We start from the raw sequence: 26,002 nt of genomic DNA, 5'->3' as shown, positions 1-26,002 counted from the left end.
TGTAATGTTGGTAAAAATGCTCTCTATACATAAATTGTGTTATCTGTGTTATTTGAGCTTAACTGATAGTTGAATAGATCAGTTGCATAGATGTTGAATGTAAACACTACAATGATCTTACTATACATGTAGTTTAAGTGGATTTTAACAAGACAGCCTGGCATCTCTCGCGCTTGCACACAGACATTTGGGATTATGGGCTTGTCAAACATCAGTTTGATGCTAATGTGAGTTTGAGAATGTGCATTGTTTACATTATGTAGAGAAAGCTTTCCCCCCTCCCATAATAAGTAGGCACAGGTTGCAAAGTGCTACTCTGAGAAACACCTGACGTGATTGTGTGATAAGTGTATTTTTAATAATAAAATAAATGGACAGAATAATTTATAATCTATATTCATGCTTTTGGTTGTTTTCTTTGTCTCCATCTGGTTCACTTCTAATTTCCTCGGAATTGCAAGTATCATTCAGGGTTGCATTCCAAAAGGGTCATTCAAACTTTAGCTCTTGAAGCGTGTACAGCCTATAGTATTGTTGTCCCAAGTACCTCTCCAATTTACAAAATCAATACACAAACAAAACTTAACCAGGCATTGAATATAGTTTTCTTAACACGTGTACGTACCCATCGCAATACTCTAATTTCAGGTTGATACACAAGTGATAACGTGGGGGAAGCGATGTGGCGTACAGTCATGTCGACACCAGGAGCTGTCCACGGTCCTGATCACAAGTGTGACGCTATGCCCCTCTGCAATGGTGTTAACAACTCTTAACGTCATCACTGATTACATTTGTCGTGGTAGCTACCGTTAACGAATTTGATAGAGCCCCTCTATAACTTGGTTCTAAGATTAGCCTGCCGGTCAAAGTGATGATTTACAAGATGTTCACTTCTTCGCAGTCTTGCAAATTCATGATTTCAGGCATTCTTATTGTCAGTTTTAGTAACTGATGAGAACGAAGCACATTGCCTTTCTGGTGAATGACTGACTGTCTCCCATTTATATCAGTTGCTATGACTGTTCACAAGAAGTGAGAAACACATTCAAAATCCTAGGGAGCTTGACTGCCATACGCACATTAGGTTTTATCAGCGAAAAGTAGCATTTCATGCTAGATTCCGCAGAGCTTCTCCTTCATTAACAGTACCGTCATGCACCGAAACTATTGTCAGAAAGCGTATGTCCCTAAAAGTTTCCCAATTGCTATCTCGCCCTCGGGAAATTCGAAAGGTTTTTATTCCCCTCATGGGATCATTTTTCTAGATTTCCGACCCTGCATTTTATTTACAAAAAATAAAGCGCACGTGTCAACCTTTAACTGTACTATATACTGGTCTTCACGGAACTGGCTGACATGTAGCCTACTGTCTTGGAGCGAGATAAACTGTGGAAGTTGCAGCGTATTTGGGGATCGGGGATAGCGTGCTCCTTTCCCAGCCATTGTGGCGTGCACGATAGGCTAGTCCCGCCTTGTGCTGTTCTGTGGCTTGTCTTTAGTGCAGGAGTGTCCCGTATGCCTGCAAAGGCTAAGCCGACAGCACTTCTCAGCGCGACTTGCAGAATGACAGACATATCGAGGAGAGCGAACGTCAGTCTGAGCCAATCCGTGATGACTTCCTCCATTTTTTTTCAGTGGATGAGGTTGATGAGAGAATCTACCGCATATCCCGGCTGTTGGTGTTACTCTTTACTTTGATAAAACGTTTCGAACGGTCGGAGGATCGCCTGACACACTATTTGCTGCGGTAATGGATTTCCATAAAATATCCACAATGGCATAAAACCGCATCTAGTTTTCTCGTGATTTTGTTCGGGGATATCATTACCAGTATTACACTCATCAAACTTCTTCAATTCTTCAATTAAGCTATACCATCGCGATCAGCTTCTTTAAAGTGAATAGCCTACATATAATCTATTCACTGAGCTAAATTGGAACGAGGAAACTGCCAGAGGAGGACGTGGGAGCAGCCTTTTCAATGACTTGGATGGAGGGCAAGCGCACAGCGCACTCACTCATTCTCTGGATTAACTCGGCTTGGAAGCAGAGCGAAGGGAAGTGCAAGGAAGGTGCAGCGCTGCAAAGGTCTCCCTACTAAGATTTGGTCCGAGTTTCCTGGCTACTTGGTCGCTCGTTGTCGCAAACGGCAGCCGTTCAGCTAAATAGAGCAAGCCGTTTTTAATGCGGAGGAAAGCCTCCAGTCTTGCGAGGCACGTCGACGGGTGGCTGGAGAATGGAACGGTCTTCAGCATTTCAATGGGCAACACAGGCGCGCTTTTATCCTAACGGGGATCTGGCGAACTGCGTAGGAATTTGAACTGTCTCAGAGTTACCGTATTTGGATTTTTCTACCGGAGCAAGGGAAAAGAAGAGGAAGAAGATAACTAATAGGATTGGATTCTGAGGGCTTCATAGTATACAAACGAATGGCATATCGCTTGAACGCGGAGGGGGATATGGGCAACACAGGCTTGGCTGAGTTATATGGAATGAAACCGAGCGCACCTTGCATCGAAATGATTTAATCGAAATCGAATGAGGCCAAGCAGAAAAGAAATATGGGAAAACATGAGATGTGAGAAGATTCGATTCCCCTGATCCTCGGTTTTCTGAGCAGGGCTGGCGTTCCTTCTTCAAGGTAAACTTTTAACATCAAAGTATTATATATTGCTGTTTCATTGTGTATTGTTGTAGGGTTCGGTTGTATGCACGACCGACATGAAGAAACATATTATGAGAGACTGCAAAGCGTATCACTGCTGGCAGCCCTAAAACACAACGTTCCTTTAGAAAACTGGGTGGGAATAGTCTAACCTGCAACCCAGGTACATTGCAAGGTCGTAACATAGCATTTTACACCGGCGATTCCTTGCAGCATATACTCAATCCGTTATTAAGTCTGGGAATTTTTCCACACTTTTAAACTGTGATTGGCAGGAGGACACCAAATAGGCTATTCTGTTTTATTCAGTGGTATATATGTGTCGTTCTTCCTCTCTATTCGCAGGGTGATTCTTGTGGTTTGCTTCTGATCTTGTCCAAGAAGGTGGTGTTGGTCCGGGGGTGCGGGCTATAAATTCTTCTTGTGATGGTTGTGTGAGTCGGGATTGTGAGCCGGGCGCACGGATTGTGTGTGTGCGTGCGTGCGTGAGTGTGTGTGTGTGTGTGTGTGTGTGTGCGTGCGTGCGTGTGTGTGCGCCTGTGCTGATGCTGGTAGTTAGTTAACATAGACAAGCCTTTGTTTTATATTGTGGTATTGGTTCGTCGACTATGAAGTGTTTTCTCCTATTATTGTCTTCAACCAAGTGCATGTGTGATAGGCGTAACCTGCAGAAACGTGATAGAACTGTGTCTTCCGCTTTGGCAGAGGTTCAAACGATCATAGAGAATTCAGGCGTCGTCCGGTCTTTACCTACTTTACAACGGGTGAATGATGAAATCTAAGTTGTTGCCAGAAATCTTGTCTCGGTTGTTAGGGACATATTATAGAAGATTTCTCTCAGCCATCTTGATGGGCAATTAATACACAGTTGTGTTCCTTGTTAGCCAGATGAAAGCAAATGGAATGCTTTGTCAATAAAATGGTTGGTATAGCTCACGGTATCCAAGGGCACAACATACTGATACATTTCTTGATAGCAGCATTGTGAGACTTAATAATAATAAAAAAAAACCGCGATCAGTTTGCCTGCCCATTAACTTTCTAAAATATATAGTGGTCTAGCAGCTTGTGTTTGGAATGCGTATTGTACATTTTGAACATGTCACACCTCTACCCTTCCTAGTATGAAAGTACTACAACATAAATAAAGGTGTATTTGTGGGTACATCAACATCAAAAGTGTTAAAGGACTGAATCAAATTCACAATAAAGACATGCATTTGGTCAATTGTCAAGGAAAACATATAATCAATCGAAGCAGATATTTCTAAATAAATAAGTAAGTATTTTATTTATTTAACAGAAAATCTAAAAAAAACACCCTTAACAAATTGACATGAGGTGTGTCATTTCTCATCTGACACAGATCGCATCACAATACTCAAATTTCAAAGGTCAGTAGAACGATGTCTCTAGGGCTGTTGAAGGCTTGCTTCTGGAAAGTAGTTAACCACTTTCACTCTATCCTATTATCATTGATGATTGGCTGATGACAAAAGGAGGTGTTGGATATACAGCTGATTATGGGAAAACTCAGTGGGGACATTCCATACTTGTCGTCCTCCTACGGAACACTTGGCTAACTGAGCTGCAGGACCGCTTCCGCTGGCTGGTGGTGCTATAATTCAATTTATGCTCCGCGCTGCAGTTGTGGGGAGTTGGGCAGTGTCGGCGGAGGGAACCGGGGCGGGGGTGGGAGCCGCAGTTTTTGCTACGCAGAGAACACAATACTATTAAGGCCATGTGGAAGTGAGCGCAAGCGATGACTCTCAGAGGTGCATCAAGTGCTATTTATGAAAAAAAGAGAGATAAGACATAAACAAAGACTGCCGCCTGTCTCTACCTCTCTCAGACGTCTGTCGCTAGGAGAGCGTTTGCCAGCTGGCCACGCTGACCGAATGCAGGGTCCTTGAGACTTGTTTAATTACACTTGCTAAGCTCCCCCCTATGACATTACAAGCTTGAGCCAAGGTGTCCAAGTGGACACGCACCAGATCCGCTGTTGGCGTGATTGTGTCTCAGCACTGAGTCAGGCGCCAACAATAAACAAATTCATCTTCTGAAATTGCCACACCCTTTTTGACCACATAATGTGTCCTTTTCCCATTTGCAAGGTCTTGATTGCTGCATAACTGATTGCTTGGTGCTGTTTCCGAGAGGCAGATTTTAATCAAACCTGACAACGAAGTAAACGAGCCTTTTGTGGATATGGGAATATACGAATTTGACCCTTCTGTAGGCACTTGGATGGCAGGACTTCTCACGCATGCTTTCTAATGCGCTTTCCTGGCACCATGTCACAGTTGTGACAGCTGTGACTGTTGACAGATTTGGTTGACAAACCACTAATAGGCCCCGTCTCTGCACATGACCACTTTAGGGAACAAGCGACCCCGCTGCTTAGAGGGTGTAACCTAACGTTGCCTTGTTTACACATGAGTAATGCTAGTTGGGGTCCCTTTTCTTTGTACCCTGCATTAATATTTACAGTATTTTGGTGGTGTCCAGATGTAGGTATTGGGCTGGACGAGTGGCTGTATTTTAGTTAATTCGTACCGCTGTGAGAATAAGTTTAAGCACTCGATCCGAAAAACGATGGCATCCAATTAGCAGTGAAAGTTTTCTAAAAAGGATGCGCGTCAGAAGCTCCAAGTCGAGTTGCCTTTTGTGCAGCGCTGTGGCGCTGTGAAGTGCCGCGGACATTTTATTTCTGCCTGGAGACAGTCAGCACCGCGGACAGCTCCCGATTCACGCCTCATTCCCTCGTTGTCGTGGGCAGGACTTTTTACAAAAAGCCAGCGCCCGAACCGCTGCCATGGCAGGCTTTCTTTTTAGGTTTCGGCTCAGTGGTGAGGGAGCTCCGAAAATAAAGCCACCGCAGCGGCGCCACACAGAACAGCTGCCGCTGCAGAGAACACGAGGAGCACAGCGCTCCCCAAAGAAAAGAGAGACAGCTGAAGAGCGAATAAAACGAAACTGTTTCTCCCAGGGGAGGAGAAGTGACTGGCCTATTTTTGTTTCTTGCGTGATACTATGACAAACCTCACTATGGTTATCTATTGACAATAAGAACAATATTGCTCTCCCCTAGCCTATGTCTATTGAACGTTGATTAAACACTAATGACATGGTATTTTAATCGGTCTATCCATAGAATCTTGGAATTACATGGACTAAATGTTTCATAAGCTCTTTTGCAGTGTAGTGATACAAACAGTCAAAGAGTCAATCAGATATGTAATTTGGGCACCATTTTTTCAGGTATGATAATGGTCTGATTATGTAAACCAGCAAAACAAGTTGATCATGTCAATAAAGGCAGCAGCAGCAAAGTAAGCTTATTTGCTTGCCATGGGTTGTTTTTTAATCAGTATACTGTATACACTCATTTCTTCATTTCTAGGAGAATACATGTTTTTAGGGAGTTATTTTATGTCCAGCAGTTAATAAGATGGCAATTTGGCTCATGCAACTCAAACTCCACATTGCACACCGTTATCAGTCTAGTCACAAAGCACACAAGAAGAAAATAGCTGTTATTGCTATCAGAGAGCCTATATCACCTTTCTGTGTATTCATCTGTATTGCCAATGGTTTGCTTCACCATGATGGACCCCTAGGTGCTAAACAGTCCTCTAAAATTGCTTTTAATAGGCTATGCCAGTGAAAATCAAGTGGTGCACTCAGATATACTCATTTCAATTGACAATCTTATGCAGCATTAGTCATCTGTTTTTAAGCGGGTTGTTTTGAAAATAATCCTCAATGAGTTGAGCAGGAGTTGTACTCTAGGTCCTTGTCACCAAAATCAGGAGCTCTTTTTGAAGTGTCATGAACCACTGAGCAATACTTCTTGGACTGAATAAACTTCATATCGAGGCCATACAGTCTGAAAGACAAAATGTGAGGGGTTCAGCCAGCTCTGTGTTTGACTCATGGGTTATCAGGAAGGATTGATGGAGCATGATTCCATTGCGTGAGAGTTTACTTGTGTATTTATTCATTTATTTACATTCATTTATTTATCTATTTATTTTGCTCTGGCCAAACTGCTGTGTCTTAAACAGCCCTCACACCACAACATTTAGAGTGGTGGGACGTCACATCAGCAAGGCATTGAGAGAGTTTGTGCGGAGAGAAGTAATGAGTCAGAGGAGTCTGTTCCCCATGTCTCCCCATCTGATACAAAAAAAGACCAGAAAAACTCTCTCTCTCTCTCTCTCTCTCTCTCTCTCTCTCTCTCACACACACACACACACACACACACACACACACACACACACACACACACACACACACTTGTTCACGTTGACCTCAGGTCTGTCAATGTCATGCCACATCCAGACACCCTAAGCACCGACCCTCAGAGAGAAAGAGGGGGAGAGAGGGAGATGCTCTAATTGAATGGAGGGCTGAGGATGTCAACATGTCACTGCAAGGCTTATGTGTGAAGAACGACAAATCCTGAGGTTTTGTGCTGGTGGGTGGGAGGGTAGCAGCGAAGAGTGAGTGACTTCAGGGGGGTGTTCATCAGTGATAACAAGCTGCCACACGGGCAGTCGAGGCTTGTTTGGATCTCGCCACCCTGTCGGCACAAAACAGGAGCAAAGTGTCAACTAGGAGAGGATTAGGTATGAGCTACACCAGGCGCGTAACTGAAGCGTTCCGTTCGCGTAGCGTCTGCTGCAACAATTAGCTTCCACTATAATCAATGGAAGTTGCTACACCAGATGTGATAGTGGCGCGTACGTTCGAAAAAAATAGTCTTTTAAAATGGATTTTACGCATCAAAATCATTACGAACTGAACGCTTCAGTTACACGCCTGGTGTAGCTCATACTTTAGTGTCCTCCGTAGTAGGAGGACCACAGAGCCCTTACAGCAGCCAGTGCAGACAGGGGACGGCACCTGTGACCCAGGCAGGGGAAGAATAGAGATGACAAAGTTAGCTAGGGGAGTAGGACTCTTCTCTTCCTCCCATCACAGACCAATAGAGAGAGAGGGAGAAAGAGAGAGAGAGAGAGAGAGAGAGAGAGAGAGGGAGAGAGAGAGAGGGAGAGAGAGAGAGGGAGAGAGAGGGAGAGAGAGAGAGAGAGAGAGAGAGAGAGAGAGAGGGAGAAAGAGAGGGAGAGAGAGAAAGAGGAGAGAGAGAGAGGGCTTCGAAAGGTGAAGGAAGCGCTAAAGAAATGTGTAAATTGCTTTTTATTTTCACTGCCATGCCACTGGATCATGCAGTGCATCCAAAGCTTACGCAACTGCACTTCGAGACATTTATAGATTTGTTCGGCCCAAAGGTGCAAGGGCTGGAGTTATGAAGCATGGTAGAGGTCTGAGTTTGAGTAATTGTGTATGTTGGATCAGCAAAACACAGGAGAGCCACAGACAGCTTGAAGCACTCAGCTGACACATATGGATTCCATCAAACCACGCAGGCTTAAGGGCATCTTAGTTCATTCATTAATTAACCTCCCTGGGGTGATGGGCTTTGTATAGGTATGTTGACTAAAGTAGGGCTCCACCCGCATACATGCATGCTAACATGCAGACATGCATACGCAAAGACATGCAAATAGAGTTATATACAGGATAACATCTAAACACACGCACACAGATACACACACGCACACACACACACACACACACACACACACACACACACACACGCACAGACACAGAGACATGCATGTCGAATAAGAAAAAATCATTATGACCATAAATAAAATCTCTTGTACATCATCTTGTTTGGTCATGAAAAGAATTAATGTTCATGACAGACGCAGGCTGTCTTTAAATTCCCCTGTGTCTGGATAACTGTTTCGTCCCATCTCATGCTCATTCACTCAGCAAACACCAGAAACGATGGCATGCTACAGCCATGCCTCCCATACTTCAACACTTCCACTGCCTGTAAACAATTAGCTGCTGTGCCCATTCCCTGTATTGGCCTAACAGCCTGAGGCGCTGCGCAGGGAGAAGGATGCCGAGGCTGAGAGTCCACCAGGGCCATTACAGGACAGGAATCAAGAAGAATTACTGCCTCAGTGTGAAGGTGGCTCTCTCCAGCACTCATGTTGTATGGAATACAAAACACCTCTCCTCACTGTCATTACATGCAGCCGTAGTTGTCAGAGGCAGACCTGTGTGTGTGTGTGTGTGTGTGTGTTTCTCCAAGTTGTGTTTAATTTGGTTGTTCTCATTCAGAAGCTTACTATACACTCTTCACTTTGCAACGGCTTGTGGAAATGTAGGGAAGTTGTTCATACTGTTTTACAACAGTGAGTTTTTTTCCTCTTGCAATTTTCATAATGCACCTCTAATTAGGTATTAGTAATTTAACATTTCATTAGTGACTTTGGTAATGAATGTCAGGAACATTAGCATTTTTTTTTCTCCAGCTCTGCGAGCAGTGTTATTATGCAGATGAGTTGGAGTAGGTCCTCATCTGCCAGCTCCATCTCTCACACCTAACAGTGCCCTGACCTGGGGGTCTCCAAATGCTGCTTTGAAATGGGAATGTAACAGGTACTAGAGGCATATATATGCTTTTAAAAATGTGACCACATTTGTGTCACTTAAATTAAGTCAAACTGAACAGCTATGGAAGACATTTAACTGGTTGACATCGCTTTCAAAACAGAGACCTGTCCAAAATAGTGATAGAGAAACTGAAATCAATGCTCACAGGGATTGAGACAACAAAACCTTACAAATAGTAAGTAGGGCTTGTTATTTTTTGTTCTTGGTTGGTTATTCCCTTCAAATCCTAGGTTTTTCATAAACAAATCGACATGTTTTCTAATTGCACCAGTTGGGAATGCATGTCGAGATTGCAGTCTCATTAGGTTGTGAAAATAAGCACAACTCATCAAGCAACACAGCAAGTAAATCAAAGTCTTGTCAGCTTTTTATTTCTGTTTTTGTGCTGCTGCTGGAGCAGCTTTCAATATACCTAAAACAGTGACAAAGCTCCACTCCGGATCCTTTGGCCACCACTGGGCTATGCATGCCAGCCCCTCACTTCAAGTGCACAACACTGTTTGTGTGCTCTTTGCACAGAAGCGGTCGCTAAGCTGCTAAATGGTATGTGGGGTTGGAGCAGCCACAGATTTGTGCCTTCATGGCCTGGCCTGGGCTGTGCTGGGGCTCTGCGGGTGATTGCATTTGAGGGACAGGTCCTGGGGTTGCTTTCCAGTGTGCTTATGGGATTACTATGAACAGGTAAGGCCACACTCACAGCATGGCCTTAATCTCAGCCCTGGACACGGACACACACACACACACACACACACACACACACACACACACACACACACACACACACACACACACATGTAAACAGGCATGCATGGACATGGGCATACTCATACACAAGCAAACACACAGTTTCATGCACATACAGTATGCACACACACACACACACACACACACACACACACACACACACACACACACACACACACACACACACACACACACACACACACACACACACACACACACACACACACACACATATACACTGACACACACACACACACACACACACAGTCGTGCCTGTCCACACACTCAGGCAAGATAGGATATGTGACACTTTAAACAGAGCCCAGCACACTCGTGCCTAAGCTATTTAGCTGGCTTTGTCAGCAACAAAGCAGGCGGCTTTACACTGTCCTCTTTTGTGGGTCCCCCCCTTCCTCTCTCATCCCTCTCCGCTTATTGTTGTCCGTGGCACAATGCAAGGCAAATAAAAGCCAAAAAGCCCCATATGTTTATACATAGACACACTGCGGAGCGACCTCTGAGTCAGGATAGCATTCAAGCAGTACAGTGTCTTCCACTCTACATTGCTCGCAATCGTAGCCACCACGGTTTATACTGTACTACTTTTATGAGATCGTAATTACTGCAACAATGCACCTGTGTGTGGGGTATGGGGATTATATTGTTATGCGCTTGAAAACGAGTCTTTTGTTGCACCTGTGAGAACAGCAGTGATGCGAGACGAGACACGATAAGAAGATAAGGCTATAAATCGGGGGAGATTAAGTGACATTCGATCGAGCCAGCCGTGAGCCGTTCCTAGACTGAAGGGGTGCCAGTTAGAAGTCTTGCTTAGACTGACATGGGATGACAGTCTGGGGTGGGGTGGGGGTCATATTGCCTGCCACAGTTCTCTCACTCTCTGGTGCCGAAAGCTAGAGGAGAGCTCTCATTCTCTGCCAATCAATCTGCTCTCTCAATAATAGTCTTGCCCTCAGTTTCAGCGATTGGATTGGAAGAAGTGGGGCCAATGCGAACACAAATGAAGATTGACGAGCCATATTCTTTGTGTGGATATGTGGCAGGGCCGACTGAATACACAGGGTATCTCACACTGTATCTTGGTGACTGATTAATGTGTGTAGATGTCCGTGTTATTGGTGGTCCGTCTACTTGCCGCCAGGTTTACCAATATCATGTGAACAGAAGCAGATCCTCGACCAGAAGGTCGGGCTGGACAGTGTGATTTGTTCCAGCGCAAAAAGAGAAAAAAGAACAGGCCCTCTGGCGCATGCTTTCCGCTCTTTTGCGGCTGAACGGTGCGTTAGCAGTCATTGTGTGTGTGTTGCTCGGCTGGCGTAGGAGGTCACTAATCCTGAAATGTGAACAGCGGTGTCCGCGTGTAGAGAGAAAGCCGTCTGTGCAGCCGCGGCCCTTGCCACAGGGCATCTGACGGTCTGGGGGATTTGGGCTGCTGGTCATCAGTCAAAAAGCTTCTCTGTTCACTGCTTTCCCTGAAGGCTCCCTCCACTACAGCAACTCACTGGCCCTCACTAACGAGAAGGATTGGTGGTCTTGTGTGCTGTAGGACTGTAGGACTATAATGGTACAAAATCGTGTGTGGAGTAATAGTGTGAGGTTGCTCTAGCCTCTGTGCTGGGTGGAAAATGAAATATTTTGGTTAGCTTATCTCCTCTGATGCAATACATTCTCTGCATGGAATGATATACATTCACTGCATGCCATACATTTTCTCAACATGTTTTTTTGTTGCTATGGTTGTTTATCTCTTAATATGTAATATGTCTTACAGAAATGGTAAAACAATAATGCATTGAGAAATTGCAATCCACTGTATTTTTATTCATAAAATCAACAGTGTATGTATTCATCTGCATGGCTCAGTGGCTATGTACAGTGTATCAAAGAATAATGTACATATATATTCATACATGTTTTTATTCATATACATTCAATCCTGTATATGATGGACAAAAAATAAGGGAAAATGCATTATTATTTAAGGGGGAAAAAAATTACTATTTATTTTGCCAAATATCTCTAGAGAGTTAGTTTTACTATGGCGATATTTGGAGCGTGTTTTTTTTTCCAAGGTATGAACCCACAGATCTGCCTTGTTTACTGTAAAGACTCCCTCACCCACCACCGCTGAGTGCGGATAAAAAACGAGATGTCTCCGTGTTTACTCTTGGAGATAATCTGGAGGAGCATCTCTGGGCTACTGGGATAGATGATGCCCTTCGCCTCCACCCGACCTGTTTATTTACCCTAATGAACCTGGTGCTTTGTCAATGCTTGTGTTGAGGGCCAATGCTTTCAGACTGGCTTTGTGCAAATGGCTCGCTTTGTGCTCGTGAAAAAAAAAAGATGGAGGGATATAGAGATGCGGAGAGAGAGAGAGGGAGGAAGAGGGATGGGGTGGGACAGAGAGAAAGAGAGAGAGAGAGAGATTGAATTGCATAGAGACTGAGGGAGGCTGATGAGGGTTGAATTGCACTAAAGTAGAGTGAAGAGGTTGACAGAGAATGGAGAACAAGAAAGAAAGAAAGAGATGTATAGTGGAAGATAGATAGAGAGAGAGAGAGAGAGAGAGAGAGACAGAGCACTTGAACCCATATGATTAGCATGCTGATGTGTCAATGTGGAGTAAACATGTTGAGCGGCAGTGAAAATGCGGCCACCTGGCCATTTGCACCTTGTAAAAGCCCTGTAAAGATGACCTCTCATTGCTCTCACACATGCATAAACACAAACACACACACTCAACACACACACACACACACACACACACACACACACAGACACAGACACGGCTAGTGGTGCCAGATGCTGCACCGCCACCTGCCACAAACATCCTCCAATCCCCCGTCCACCGGGGAAAGGCCTGAGGCAGCACTGGGATGGATGAAGGGAGGGAGGAAGAAAGGAAAGGATTTAGCAGCAGGTACCAGGGAGCTCCCATAATTGTACAAATAGTGACATGTCAAAATAAAATGACGTGGGAGGCTGGAAGCTGTCTTCCTCCCAGAGACAGGCATAAAGATGAGGCTTAAATAAGACAGCGATCAGACATGGGAGTGATGAAAGTGACGCGTCAGTCACAGCTCTCAGCGCGGCTTTGGATTGTGTGCAGATCTGTGGGTGGCCCATGCTGGCAAGAGACAGTGGTTAAATATCAGTGTTATTGATCGCTCCATCCTTCAGAGGAGGTTTATTTGCGCATGACCTGGTAATTACGCACAGTGACACCGGTTACGCGCCGAGATCAAACCAATTAAGGAGGGAAGCAAGACATCTGAAGTGGCATTTTCACGGACCATAAAAACTGCCTCTGTAGCAGGCCAAACCGAGGAGTTTTTGACTCTCATTAATATTCCCATCTGCTAATTTATGAAATATTCAGAGCCGAATCCACTAGAATTGAGTTATCTATTATTTTATTAACTACTCACAATTTCATTAACTCAACTAATCAGACAATGTTGCCAGGCGTAAATGAATATGATTAATATGCTCAGGCTTGGTGTATAAGGCTGCAGTGAATGCATATGCATAGGCATCCAGCGTGTGATTGTGAAACAGGTCAAACCCAGACCTGGTCCAGTATTATTCACTACCTCCATTTGAATCAAAGAACTGATTGGTTGGAGATCTGTACGATTTGGTCCTACAGGGTCCAGTCCTTATCTTCAGGTGCGGATGATTACAGTCTAGGCACCTCTTTTTTATAATTACACCCCCACCAACCAAGACCACCACCAACTCTCTCTCACTCACTCACACACACACACACACACACACACACACACACACACACACGTACACAAACTTAAATAAAAACGCATCCATCAGCACTATTTTCCTCCATGGGGCTATACCAGGGCAGCGAGTGTTATAGTATTAGGAATGTGAAGAGAGGGTTTTTGGGCACCTTCACCTTAATCCCAGGCCAGGCAGCACAGCTGTCTTTTCCCCTTTGATGATGAAAGAGGGCCGTGGAACAGCCAGTGTCAGAGAGGTTATGAACATTCCAGAATGATTCTGGGAATCTAGTCAAGTCTCGCATCGTCTAGCGGCAGAAGCGTAATGTGATTTCGTAGTCTGGTCACCACGTTTGTTCATAGCATAAATATTTCAAGGGTGGCTGACTGGAAGTAGATGGCTGGCTGCCATTTTAGACAAACATCCTTCATTTCATGCGGCACAATGGCTACCCTTATTATGTGATGGCATCAAAATACCTAAACTGAATGAAACTACAAAATGTCCAAATAAAGCTATAAATACACATTCAGTAAATGCACATCTTCACATGTCAAAAATGTCAGATTGGAGTGAAATTACCACATCGTTGTCCTATATTACTTCAGTGCTAGACTGAGTTTTGATGGTCCTTGTTGTTTTACAGCTTTTCTTCACCGGCACAGCTGTGTTTACTTCGAACAGGCATCTGTAGGGGCAACTCTTGACAGGACCATCTCTGGGTTTTTGCATAGTTTATTTGTATTAGCATTTCTTTGATGTAAGCCATCCCAGAGGCGTATAAAATGTTTGTGCTAATGTATTGTTCAATGGCTGATGCCTTCCTCTGCTTCTCTCTCTCTCTCTCTCTCTCTCTCTCTCTCTCTCTCTCTCTCTCTCTCTCAGTCAGTCTGTCACTGTCTCTCTTTTGGTTTCTTTCCCTGCCTTCTTCTGTAACTCCTGTTTTTTTTTTTTTTTTTATTCCTCCAGCCCATGCCTAATTACTGCCTGCTATGCAAACAAATACATAAATCAAGACTACCAGGAAAGTGAGAAAGGAAAATACTCAGAGTCAGAGCTTTGTGTCATTCCTGACAGTGGCTCTCATCATGTTCCCTTGAGAAAAACCTCCATGATGAGAGCTCCATCTCTCTCTCTTAGTCTCTCTTTCTTTCTCTCTCTCTCTTTCTCTATCTCTCTCTTCCTCACTCTCATGTTACCAATAAAGCTGCATGCCTCTCTCTGTCCCTCTTCCTCTATCTCTCTATCATCACTATCCTTTCTCTCTCTCTCTCTCCCACCCTCTCCAGGTGGTTTGGCCTGATTGTCATGGCGAGTAGTCATGAGGGCCATTAGACCATAATGACCTTTTAATGACCCCCTGCCTGCATTGGATAAGTGTGCGGCACATTCATCTCAATTCTCCTCCCCCTTTGCCGTTGTGTTCTGTTTGTCTCCCTTGATGACCAGTCATTTAGTAAGGCCGGCATGTCTGCATGACCTTCAGAGGGGACTAATCTTCAGGAACCTGTGGATTGTTGACTATGAGGCATTTTTCTCTCTCTCTCTCTCGTTCTTGTCTGTGTGTCTTTCATTGCTGCGCATCTGAAGCACGGTGACGTGCGTGTTGCGTTTGATCCGTCATCTCTGGGACTGGCTCAGAGCAGGAAGTGGAGGAGGAGGTGCTCAGTCAGTCGAGAGGGAAGTGCTTGTGACACATTGCATGCTGGGACGTCAGTGTGGGTAGATGTGGCGTGCTGGGGGGGCGCAGAATACTCTGAAATGACAGAAAAACCTTTTAGCACATTTTAGATAGCTGCTTAGATGCAGAACACAAGAAAATGGTCCATGATTTCATTTTTGGGAAACATATAGCACACGATCTTCTCTCTTTCATTCCCACTCTGTCATTCACATGCATGCAAGCATGAACACACGCACACACACACACACACACACACACACACACACACACATACACACACTCTCCTACTCACACACACATACACACACACACACATACACACACACACATACACACACTCTCCTACTCACACACACATACACACACACACACAAACACTCTGACACTCACACTCACACACGCACGCGCATGCACACACACACACACACACACACACACACACACACACACACACACACACACACACACACACACACACACACACACACACACACACACACACACACACACACACTCACACTCACACACACACACACACACACACACACACACACACACACACACACACACACACACACACACACACACAAACGCAGCACCTGAAGGCAAAAGATATGAAAGAAAAAAGCTTGTTTTCCTTACTCTCAATTCTCCTTTAACAAAACCACAACTCCAGTAATTGTTTTGGAGTCTAATGGCTTGATCCCGCTGCCCCATCAGCTATTCTTCCGTCGGGGGATGCTATACCTTTCAGACCCAATTTCCACCAGTATTTATGGGCAGAGCAGTCCCTCGCATATGGTCAGCATGTACTGGAGTTATGCATGTTTTATGAGACTTACAAAGTGAGGATTGTATATTTCCCTGTAATCCCTCCTTGACAAACGCCACCGTCAATGTCACGCTGTGGCGGGAATAGGTAAACTGTCACGAAATTTTATAGCATTTTATACATATTCAGGGGGAAATTGGTGGCCAGCCGAGACAGGAGGGGATTTGTGGCAGTTCATCACCCCAGACGGAACGAGCGAGCAAGCGAGTGGCCAGGAGGCGTGGACGATGGTCTCAGTATTAATCATCACCAGCCCTCAGAGAGGTGCCTCTTCATGGCCCAATATATGACTCAGAGGAGAGAGATTAAATGTTTGGTGAGAACTTAACCAGACGGGGCTTGGAATTAATGTGCCTTTGAGCTGATCGATACAACCTATGAATTCTGGGGTTGTTTGCTTTTCTCTCGTCCCCCTCCCCTCTCTGGATAAAAAATGCCATTACCCCACACACACACACACACACACACACACATCCCCACCGCACCCCTCTCTTGATCAAAGTGCCCGTTGGCCGAGGCAGGCTGGACTTCACTCCGTTTGGCTCGCTCGGCTCTCCTCGGCTGCCCGTGGCCTCGGGGCTTAAAGTGGGTTAGGCGGCCGACGTGCGCTGAAAGTTGTGTGTATGGGATTAGCACATGCAAGCCTGCTGTAACCGTCCACAACTCCTCCATCTGCCACCGCGGCTCCGCGAGCGATCATTATCTCCTGGCACACTCCCGTCTCAATCACAGATACGAGGCAACTCAACTTGAATATCCACTTTGGATCAAATCGTTGTAATATGATTGTGGATCAGGAGCAATATCAAGAAAATTAAATATGTTTTTACCAAAAATGGTTACGTGTCATAAATGTTAACAACGAAAGTCAGGTTGCTTGTGAACCTTAAGCCTGCTAGGATAATGATAGCATGGTAAAACTCTGAATTTGCTCGCAAGGTGTATATAGTAGGATTAGGCCAAAGATGAAAATGTCTTCTCTTTTGACTGTGAGTAAATGACTCACTCCTCTCCATAGCCTCGTTCATGTGCAGGAAATAGTTGTATGACTGCCTCCCTTGCTTAGGGCAAGATATTGGCCTTATTGCTGGGACTGAGTGTGTCTGTGATCCGGGCCAGATCAGGCGGATGTGAGCCAGAGGGGGGCCTGATCTGGGCCAAAGAACGCTGCTCTCGAGTCGGCGGCCATCTGGGTGGCATTGTGCTTCTTGCATTGGCAAGACAGGGGCATCTGTATGCTTTGGCTGCAGATATAACAGACGTTGACGGAAGCAAAACAATCAGCTTTGCCGGTCTCTCGCCTCGAGGCCCTCTCCGCTAATGGGCCCTTTGAGAAATGAACAGAGTGACCTCTGCTCTTCGGCGCCGAGCAGAGCAGAGCTGGCTCTGACCGCGGGAGCTGACTGGCCTGACTTTGAACAGAGCAGTGGCACATATGGGGTGGGGTGGAGGTGGGGGGTTGTGGGGATGGGTGTTGACCTGGGGCATAGAGAGGGAGCGAGAGAGAGAGAGAGAGAGAGAGAGAGAGAGAGAGAGAGAGAGAGAGAGAGAGAAGGGGCTTTGGGAGAGTTGGGCAGTTTGTTTATGAAACGAGTGAGAGACAGAAGGGCAGAAGGGGCACCAGAGCTCATAGCAGGCATCACTCCACAAACAAACACACACACACGCAAACACACACACTCACATACTCACACACACTCACATACACACACACGCACACACGCACACACGCACACAAACACACACACACACACACACACACACACACACACACACATACACACACACACACAGTACATTCATGCTCTCTCTCACACACACACACACACCCACTCACACAGCAGGCACATACAAACAAACACACAATGACTTATCTGTACTGAAAGAGCCTGTTTTCAGGCCTTGCATGTCTGCCACTGTACTCTACCCAATTTGGGCCAACTTCTGCTGTTTTTTTCTGCGTCTGTATGAGCCAAGGTTAATTATACACTGGCCTAGTTTTTTTCCCTCTTCTTTCATTATAATGAGATGTGCATTACTTAATTCTTTTCAATCTGTTACCACGGGCAGAAGATCAGACATTGCTTTTCTCAGACCTGGCTGGATACAAACCAGTTTCTGTAATCACATACTGGCATCACCTATGGATCCTAAAGGTCACAGCAGTAGACTCAGGCTTACAAGGAGGAGAAACATAGAGCTGGTTTAGTAGTAAGGACAGTTATTTATGTAATTAGAGTAGAGGAGCTGTACGAGACACAGTAGAGGGTGAGGTAAGTGGTTGTTTATGTGTATGTTAGGCATAGGGCCAGTGACCAGACAGAGCAAAAGAGCAGGAGGAGAGAGAGAGAGAGAGAGAGAGAGAGAGAGAGAGAGAGAGAGAGAGAGAGAGAACAAAGATAAATTTCCTGGGTGGCAGATCAAAAGAATGTGATCCTTCACACAGAGGAGCGTTGATCAGAGAGACGGTGCTCTTTGGAGCTCGACCTCTCTAACCCGCGGCACAGATCGCCGATCAGGAGGCTGATGGTGTTTCAGGTGTGCGTGTGTGTGTGTATGTGTGTGTGTGTGTGTGTGTGTGTGTGTGTGTGTGTGTGTGTGTGTGTGTGTGTATGCGTGAAGGGGGGGAGGTGTTGTACTTGCGGAGGGTGTCAGACATTGCCCTGGGCCAAATTCAGAGAAATCAAACTAGAGGCTGCAGACTTGTCATCAAACCCTTCAGATAACACGGGGTTTGGGTGGTTGGGGTTGGGTGGCGAAACGTGCGGAGTTGCAAGCATATTTAGGGTGGCGGTGATGGTGGTGGTGTGAGTGTGGGGATGTGGGTAGGGATGCTCTCCATCTGTGTAGAAGTAGGAGGCAGAGAGAGAAGGAGAGAGAGGGAGGAAGTGGGAAGAGGAGGAGGAGGAGGAAGAGGAGGAGGAGGAGGAGGAGGGTGTGTAACACCGCTTCGTGAATAACTCCCACATGGTCGCAGAACACAGCTTTCGCTGAAGGGCCAGAGCACACATATCTGCGTGGGCGCCTGATGCATAAAGCAAGTGCCACGTCTCTGTTAAAGTACAAGTCTGAAAGGGGCAGAAAAATAATTATTTAAAAAATTAAAACAGAAATGTTCTTCTCTCCTCAGGCTATCCATCACGTCCTATTAATATGCACACGACAATTGACTGTGTGATGCAAATGAGATATTTCAGAATTGCAATATCATCTTACCCTCTTTTATTATTTATAAGAAATTGAAGTACTTCCCTGCCTTTAATATTTCAGCTAATGTCTGCTTTGCCTACTAATGCTAGAGCACCCCTTAAAACTACCACTATTATAAAGGGTAAAAAATGCACAAAGGTTCCTAAAAGAAATTAAGACAAGCTAAAAATGTGCCAGGAACAACAGCAAAAGTGGCGTAACAAAACAAATTGATTATGGATCCAATGTTCTCCACCCATAGACGCAAGGCTACAGTGTAGCACAGATTGAGGAAGGGTGCTATACAGCCTGATTGTCCATTAGGCCCTGCATTAATCCCTAAATGTGAAATCAATACAGGGAGTCAAATGAGATCCGCACATTTGCAAGGTAGTGGAAACCAGGCCCCCTGGCCTGCTGTTATGGAAGCAGGAGAGCAACAGACATATGCAGTGGAAGGTCTGAGAATATATTTTTCTTTAAGAGGGAGGTATGATTGCACTCGACGCGAGACATGGTGATTTTGATACTCTGCTGATAAAAACAACAACAGAAAGTATTGCATTTCAGATACACACAGGGGAGTTGTTAACATAGGGGGTTTGCCACAGTGTGTAATCAGCAACCGAGCCTACTCAACGCTGCACAACATGACGCAGGATACAACGTCGGCTTGCGGCAGTCGTAAACGTGCCGCGTGCCACACCCAGGATCCACAATGTCCCTCCCTCACGGTACCACATACACTGCCTGCAGTCCAAACGCTTAACCAAAGAACCAAAGAGCCAAAGAGACAAAAACAAAAAGCAACCTTCATGTGTAAAGAAGCAGCATCACAAACAGAGCAGTCTACATAAGCATATCACTGGGGTTATAAAGCAGGCTCCCTTCATTGTGGTTTCATTACATTAAATTAGGCCCATGACACCTTAAGTGTTCCAAATTGAATCGGTGTCGTGGTCCAAATCGATGGTTGTTGTAAGAAATGATAATCCTTTTTTATGGTATCAGCGTTTAAATTCCAGACATCTTGATGCAAGCCACAAGTTATATATACACATAAACTTCTAATGCCTGCATTTACATATGGCCGAAAGCAATTATATGTCAGTGAAATATTGCACTGAATAAAAACAATTTCAAATCCTTTGATTTCCATTGCAAATCCGGTTATATATGCCCAGCTCCTTAGACATTGTACTGTAATGTTAGATCAAATCCGAAGTCAGTTTGATTACATTAACATTAACACTAACACTAACACTCAAGTCTGAAGTGTATCTAATAGTAAACATTGCATCTTAATACAGTAAGCTAAGCTATGTTGTATTCTCACAGCCAGTTTTGGTTTGGGACAACTTCGTGAAAAGAAAGATATTTACAACTGAAGTGAATTATAAAATGATACCAACGATTCGGTCATTTAGTCGGGTTATTTTTCTATGAGCCAGCTGGTAGTTCTATGCTATCTGTGGACATGCGGGTGAGGGTAAAAGCAAGATGCTAGTTGTATTATGGCTAAAAATTGACTCATTCTGTAAGTTTGCATATAAAAGGAAAATAATGTAAGTATTATATTTGTAATTTCATCGATGGTGGGAACAGGATGTTTAGACATTTGGTCTTGGTTTCTTTGCCTCAGACAGTCAAGTCAAGTCAAGTCAAGTCAAGTCAAGTCAAGTCAAGGCTTTTATTGTCAATTTCTTTACATGCACTGGTCATACAAAGAATTGAAATTTCGTTTCTTACTTTCCGACAGACAGACTTAAACTACGCATCTCCACTCTCTGTCTCCTCCATCTGTTGCACATACTCTCTCTCTCTCTCTCTCTCTCTCTCTCTCTCTATCCCCCCCTCTATCTGGCTCACTGTCATTGTCATGCAGCTGGTGCTTGCAGGATAATGGATTCTGGACGCATTTGTGTGGAAAAAGAATTCTCTCTCCTCCTCCGTCAGTTTCTATCTCTATCTCTCTCTCTCTCCCTCTTTTTTTTTCTCTCTCTCTCTCTCTGTCTCTGTCCTACTCTCCTGTGCATCCCTGTCCCTCATATCTCCCCTGTCTCTGTGCAGGCACAAGTAGACAGATGGCTTAGGCCCTGGCACTGCTCGGGCACGCGGGGTTAAGCCCCTGAGTTATCCTGCGCTCCCGGCACAAAACACATGACCACCCTCTCCACAAACGCACATCCCCGGGACAAGAGGATTTAAGGATCGAGGTCTGAAAACACATAAACAAACAAATGTATGATGGGAGAGATGTTTTCTCACTCTGGCCTTAATGACGGTTTGCCCTTGTTTTCTGTTTGTGTATTGTATGTCAGTGTTTGTGTTGTGTGTGTTCTTGTCGTACCAGCAAGCACAGATGATCCTCTACATGCATCAGCTATTACTAAAAAGCAGGCTATTGTGTATGACACACAAGATATGTGTCTGAGTGTGTGTGTTTGCATGTTTTGTGTGTGTGTGTGTGTGTGTGTGTATGTGTGTGTGTGTGTGTGTGTGTGTGTGTCGTGCGTCAAGGCAAGCGTCGCGTGTGTCGCGTGCAGGCATGATGCGCATGTGGCGGCATGGCGTGTGTGTGTGTGTGTGTGTGTCAGAGTAAGGATATTGTTATAAGGATAAATACATTAAAATGATAACTTAAAAAGGAGCAGGAGAATATGTGTTTTCATTAAATGGTTATCAAAATAGATTTTCTCTCACTCACCCAAAAGAATGGCCAGTCCTAATTACCTCCCAATCGCAAATGAGCTTCATTTAAAAAAAAGTTTCCCCTCTTTCCTAAGTGCCTATTTGCTCTTGAATAATTAATTCCCAAGTAAGTGTGTCTCCTGCCCCACCCAGTGCAGTTTTCAGGCGGAATTACCCATCAGAATGCTTGCATGACTATTCTCCTCAGGGTGATGAGGCAATAGATGTGTGTTTATTCAGTGTGTGTGTGTGTGTGTGTGTGTATTCACAGGTTCATGTGTGAAAAGACATGTCCTGTGCTTTAGAATGCTGTACATGTACACTTTTACACAGAGACACCTAAACAAACAAGACAGCCGCACACACACACACACACACACACACACACACACACTGGGGGCCTTTCCTGCATGTGCTGAGAGGTGTCACTTGATGCTGAGGTGGAAGAGGAGAGGGGGGAATGAAAGCAGTGCTTTTTTTCTTCTCGGTAGACTCCCTCAGGATGAAGGAGCGGCTTGTATTGATCCCCAGTCACTCACGTTCATGTCTGACGGAGCTTGATGAATGTCAGAGGCCAGAAAATGTCACTGAAGTACTCCTTTTTTTTCCAGCTGCCAATGTCTGGTCATAGAAAAAAAGTAGTCTTTTTAAGTTGTCTTTGATAGGCTTTGGTCTTAAATTTGTTATGTGGGATAATACCCCCCCCCCCTTCAAGGTTTGGCTGAATGTGTAAAAAATAGTGTGGTACATTTGTCACAGCTAAATGGTAACTGAGTCCTACTTGCAAAACATTTGGATTTTCTGTCTGTTTGACACAAAAATAAGTGAAACCACAACAGCAAAATGGGGGGGAATGAAACAGAAGCAGGCAAAGTGAAACTGCTAGGGAACAAATGTGGCATTTTAAAGCCAGACAATAGCTGTCTGATGAAATGCGATGCGCATTCAACTCTCCAAATACACCAGTCCACTCCATACTTTTTATTCCGTTTTAAATAGGAAGTCCAAAAATAGTGCCATCAAAGGCGTTCCCATGGGGACAAATCCGAAAGCTCCGTAATGGCTTTTCTTCAGATTATTTTCTCATAGTGAAATGCTATGCCATTAGAAGGAATGGTAAAGTCTGACCTCAGATGAGTGATGTGTTTGTGTGTGTGTGTGTGTGTGTGTGTGTGTGTGTGTGTGTGTGTGTGTGTGTGTGTGTGTGTGTGTGCGCACGCATGCCTGCATGTGTGTGTCTCTGTGTGTATAAGTTGAAGATGTATTCACTAAATCCATGAAGTTTCCTTAGGCTGAGAGCGTGAAGCGGTTGAAATCCATGCATTAAGTAATTACCTCTGCTGGGCAAGCCGGGGTAGGGCAGGGCTGGGCTGGGTCTTTTGTCTCTTATATGAGAGCCAGCAAGCCAAGCGGAAGCTATCGATCTCTGTCCTCTCCCTCAGAGTCCACTGGATCTCTGCTACTTCACACACACACACACACACACACACACACACACACACACACACACACACTCATACAGAGCCTTTTTTATCTCCCTCTTTTTCCTTCTCTTTGATTCCTCCCTTCACACACACACACACAAACACACACACACACACACACACACACACACACACACCATAGGAAAATACTGAGAACACAAAATGGCTGATGGCAAACCCATAAATCTACATTTTCCTTCCAAAATCAACTCAAGGGTGGCTTTGTTCTAGAGAGATGAACACAAACAAAACGTTGAAGTAGCTTCTGGAGACAGCAATTACCATCATTACCATAATGAGCATATAGTCTTATCCTAAGAGAATCACAAACCTCTAGAATCCTTGCACAACAATCCTCTTGGTGATCTTTCAGCCAAGGGCAAAAACTCATGCTGAGCAATGAAAACAAGGTTAACCCATGTTACCTAGTGTTGCGCACCAACTGATATGATGAAAACAAAGCTTTCTGACATGAATTTGTTTCTATTTAAAAGATTGGCCCAGATATACTACATCATGATATTACGACAGTGATTTGTAAACAAAGGCAATTTGGACATTCATTCTGCACTTCAGTTTTGGTTTCAAGACTAACTTTTAGCATCATTGTTGCGGATTTCATCACAAAAATAGACTTTGTAGACAGGATAATCCTAAATCCTGATATAATGATCATTAATGGGGGGGGACAGGATCAGCCATTGGTTACATAATGTAATGGATCTAAGCGTTTGGTCTGCGGAATCATTGAAACAGGATCTGCAATATCAGTTTGGGGCAGGTGTGCTGTTTGTAAACCACGCCTGTTGTAATCCATCACAGACATGTGTTATTTGTCAGTCTGAGTGTTTTTGGCTCAGTTTCTTGTGAAAAAAAGGGAAAACCGAGAGATGCGTGCAGCTGTCGTATGTTTGCTGACGTAGCATGAGATATTTCAGTGTCTTGACCTGTCCAATGCACATACCTACTTCTCCTATTTTCATGGATTGGCCCGTGGTTGCATGGGCTGGACGGATGCTCCTGGCATATACAGTATGATGGGTGGATAAGAATCTCATCTCTGAGTCTATCTATCTATCCATCCATCTATCCATCCATCCATCTATCTATCTATCTATCTATCTATCTATCTATCTATCTATCTATCTATCTATATCTATCTATCTATCTATCTATCTATCTATCAATCTTTGGGAACTGTCTTTGTGCACTGCCACTTCCTCCTGTCTCTCTATTCATTAAGATCTGCAATAGATAGCCAGATAGCGCTAGCTCTGAATAGACAGATAGGGAGAGAGATAGAGGGCTAGATGTTATCTGCCACACACAGGCTCCTGATTGAGGGGTTTTTTGAGACTCAGCCATGTAATGATATCCCAGCAGGTGACAGCTGTAGTGCGATGACAGACCGTGGAGCCAACTCCTGAGCAGAGGGGGGATTTGATCCTGCCACCCGTGTGGCCTCAGCCGCCTCTCGGCGGGGGTTCTTCACAGGAGCACACCCATACACCCCCCCCCCCCCCCCTCCTCCCCCAGCACCCCAGCCAGCCCCCCATCTCCTCCCAATGGACACCCTCCAGGAACTCTGCCAATAACACAAAATGGCCTCTGAGGCTAAGCGTCCAGCTCACCTCAGCTGGAGGCTAACCTCCAACTGAGCTCACCCACCGAAAATCCCTCTCTCTCGCTCTCTATCTTCCTCTCTCTCTTTATCTCTCTCTTTCTCTCTCTTGCTCTTCATCTCTCTTTCTCTCTCTCTCTCTCTCTCGCACCTGGGGGCATGTGCTGAACGCTTGCTGGCCGTAGGCTTGCTTACAGTCAGGCAGAGATGGGTGCAGGCACAAAGTGCCTCCGCCTACATTCCCCTTCAGGGAGTTAAAAGGCTGGGTCTGGGTCTGGGCCTGGGGCTGGGGGGGGATAGAGGGTGGAGGGAAGGTGGGGGCGCTCGGTGAGGACGGACCCCCTGTGGCCTTGAGATGGAGTGGATGAGGGGAGAGAGACACGAGGAGACGCGTGTGGGGGCGCGGGGGGGGGGCAATGAGATAATGCATGGAAAGAGGAGAGGGTGATAAAATGCTCTCAAGGGGACGTGAGCATGGCGGGGTGTCCGAGGGAAACTGATGATGGATCTCCACTTTATGCCTGTGCACACGAGAGAGAGAGAGAGAGAGAGTCTTCTCATGCTGAAACACAAAGAGTTGGGGCATTATACACACACACACACACACACACATCAACTTTCGCTCTCTCTCACTCCCTCTCTGTTCTTTCACACACCAAAAGAGAATAAACGGATTTCTACTTTTTCAATAATGCTGAGCCCATTTTCCTCTCTGCCATCCTTCTATTGGCAGATTGCTCTGAGGACCCAAGTGAATCTTATTTGTGCGCCAAACATTTTAGATGTGAAA

At 45.0% G+C, this 26,002-nt stretch overlaps 1 protein-coding gene across 1 annotated transcript in view; it reads left to right on the top strand.

Moving 5' to 3' along the window:
• The first annotated feature begins 1,576 nt into the window (after positions 1-1,576).
• lrfn5a (leucine rich repeat and fibronectin type III domain containing 5a) overlaps positions 1,577-26,002 on the top strand; it is a 42,648-nt gene continuing 18,222 nt past the window's right edge. The window contains exon 1 of the mRNA XM_048228741.1: positions 1,577-2,644. The gene's annotated coding sequence lies outside the window, so the exon portion shown is untranslated. The remainder of the gene's footprint in view (positions 2,645-26,002) is intronic.

Source organism: Alosa alosa, chromosome 19 (genome assembly GCF_017589495.1).
Source record: "Alosa alosa isolate M-15738 ecotype Scorff River chromosome 19, AALO_Geno_1.1, whole genome shotgun sequence".
NCBI lineage: Eukaryota > Metazoa > Chordata > Actinopteri > Clupeiformes > Clupeidae > Alosa > Alosa alosa.
Note: the sequence above shows the minus strand (reverse complement) of the source record. Positions and strands in the feature narration are given on the sequence as shown.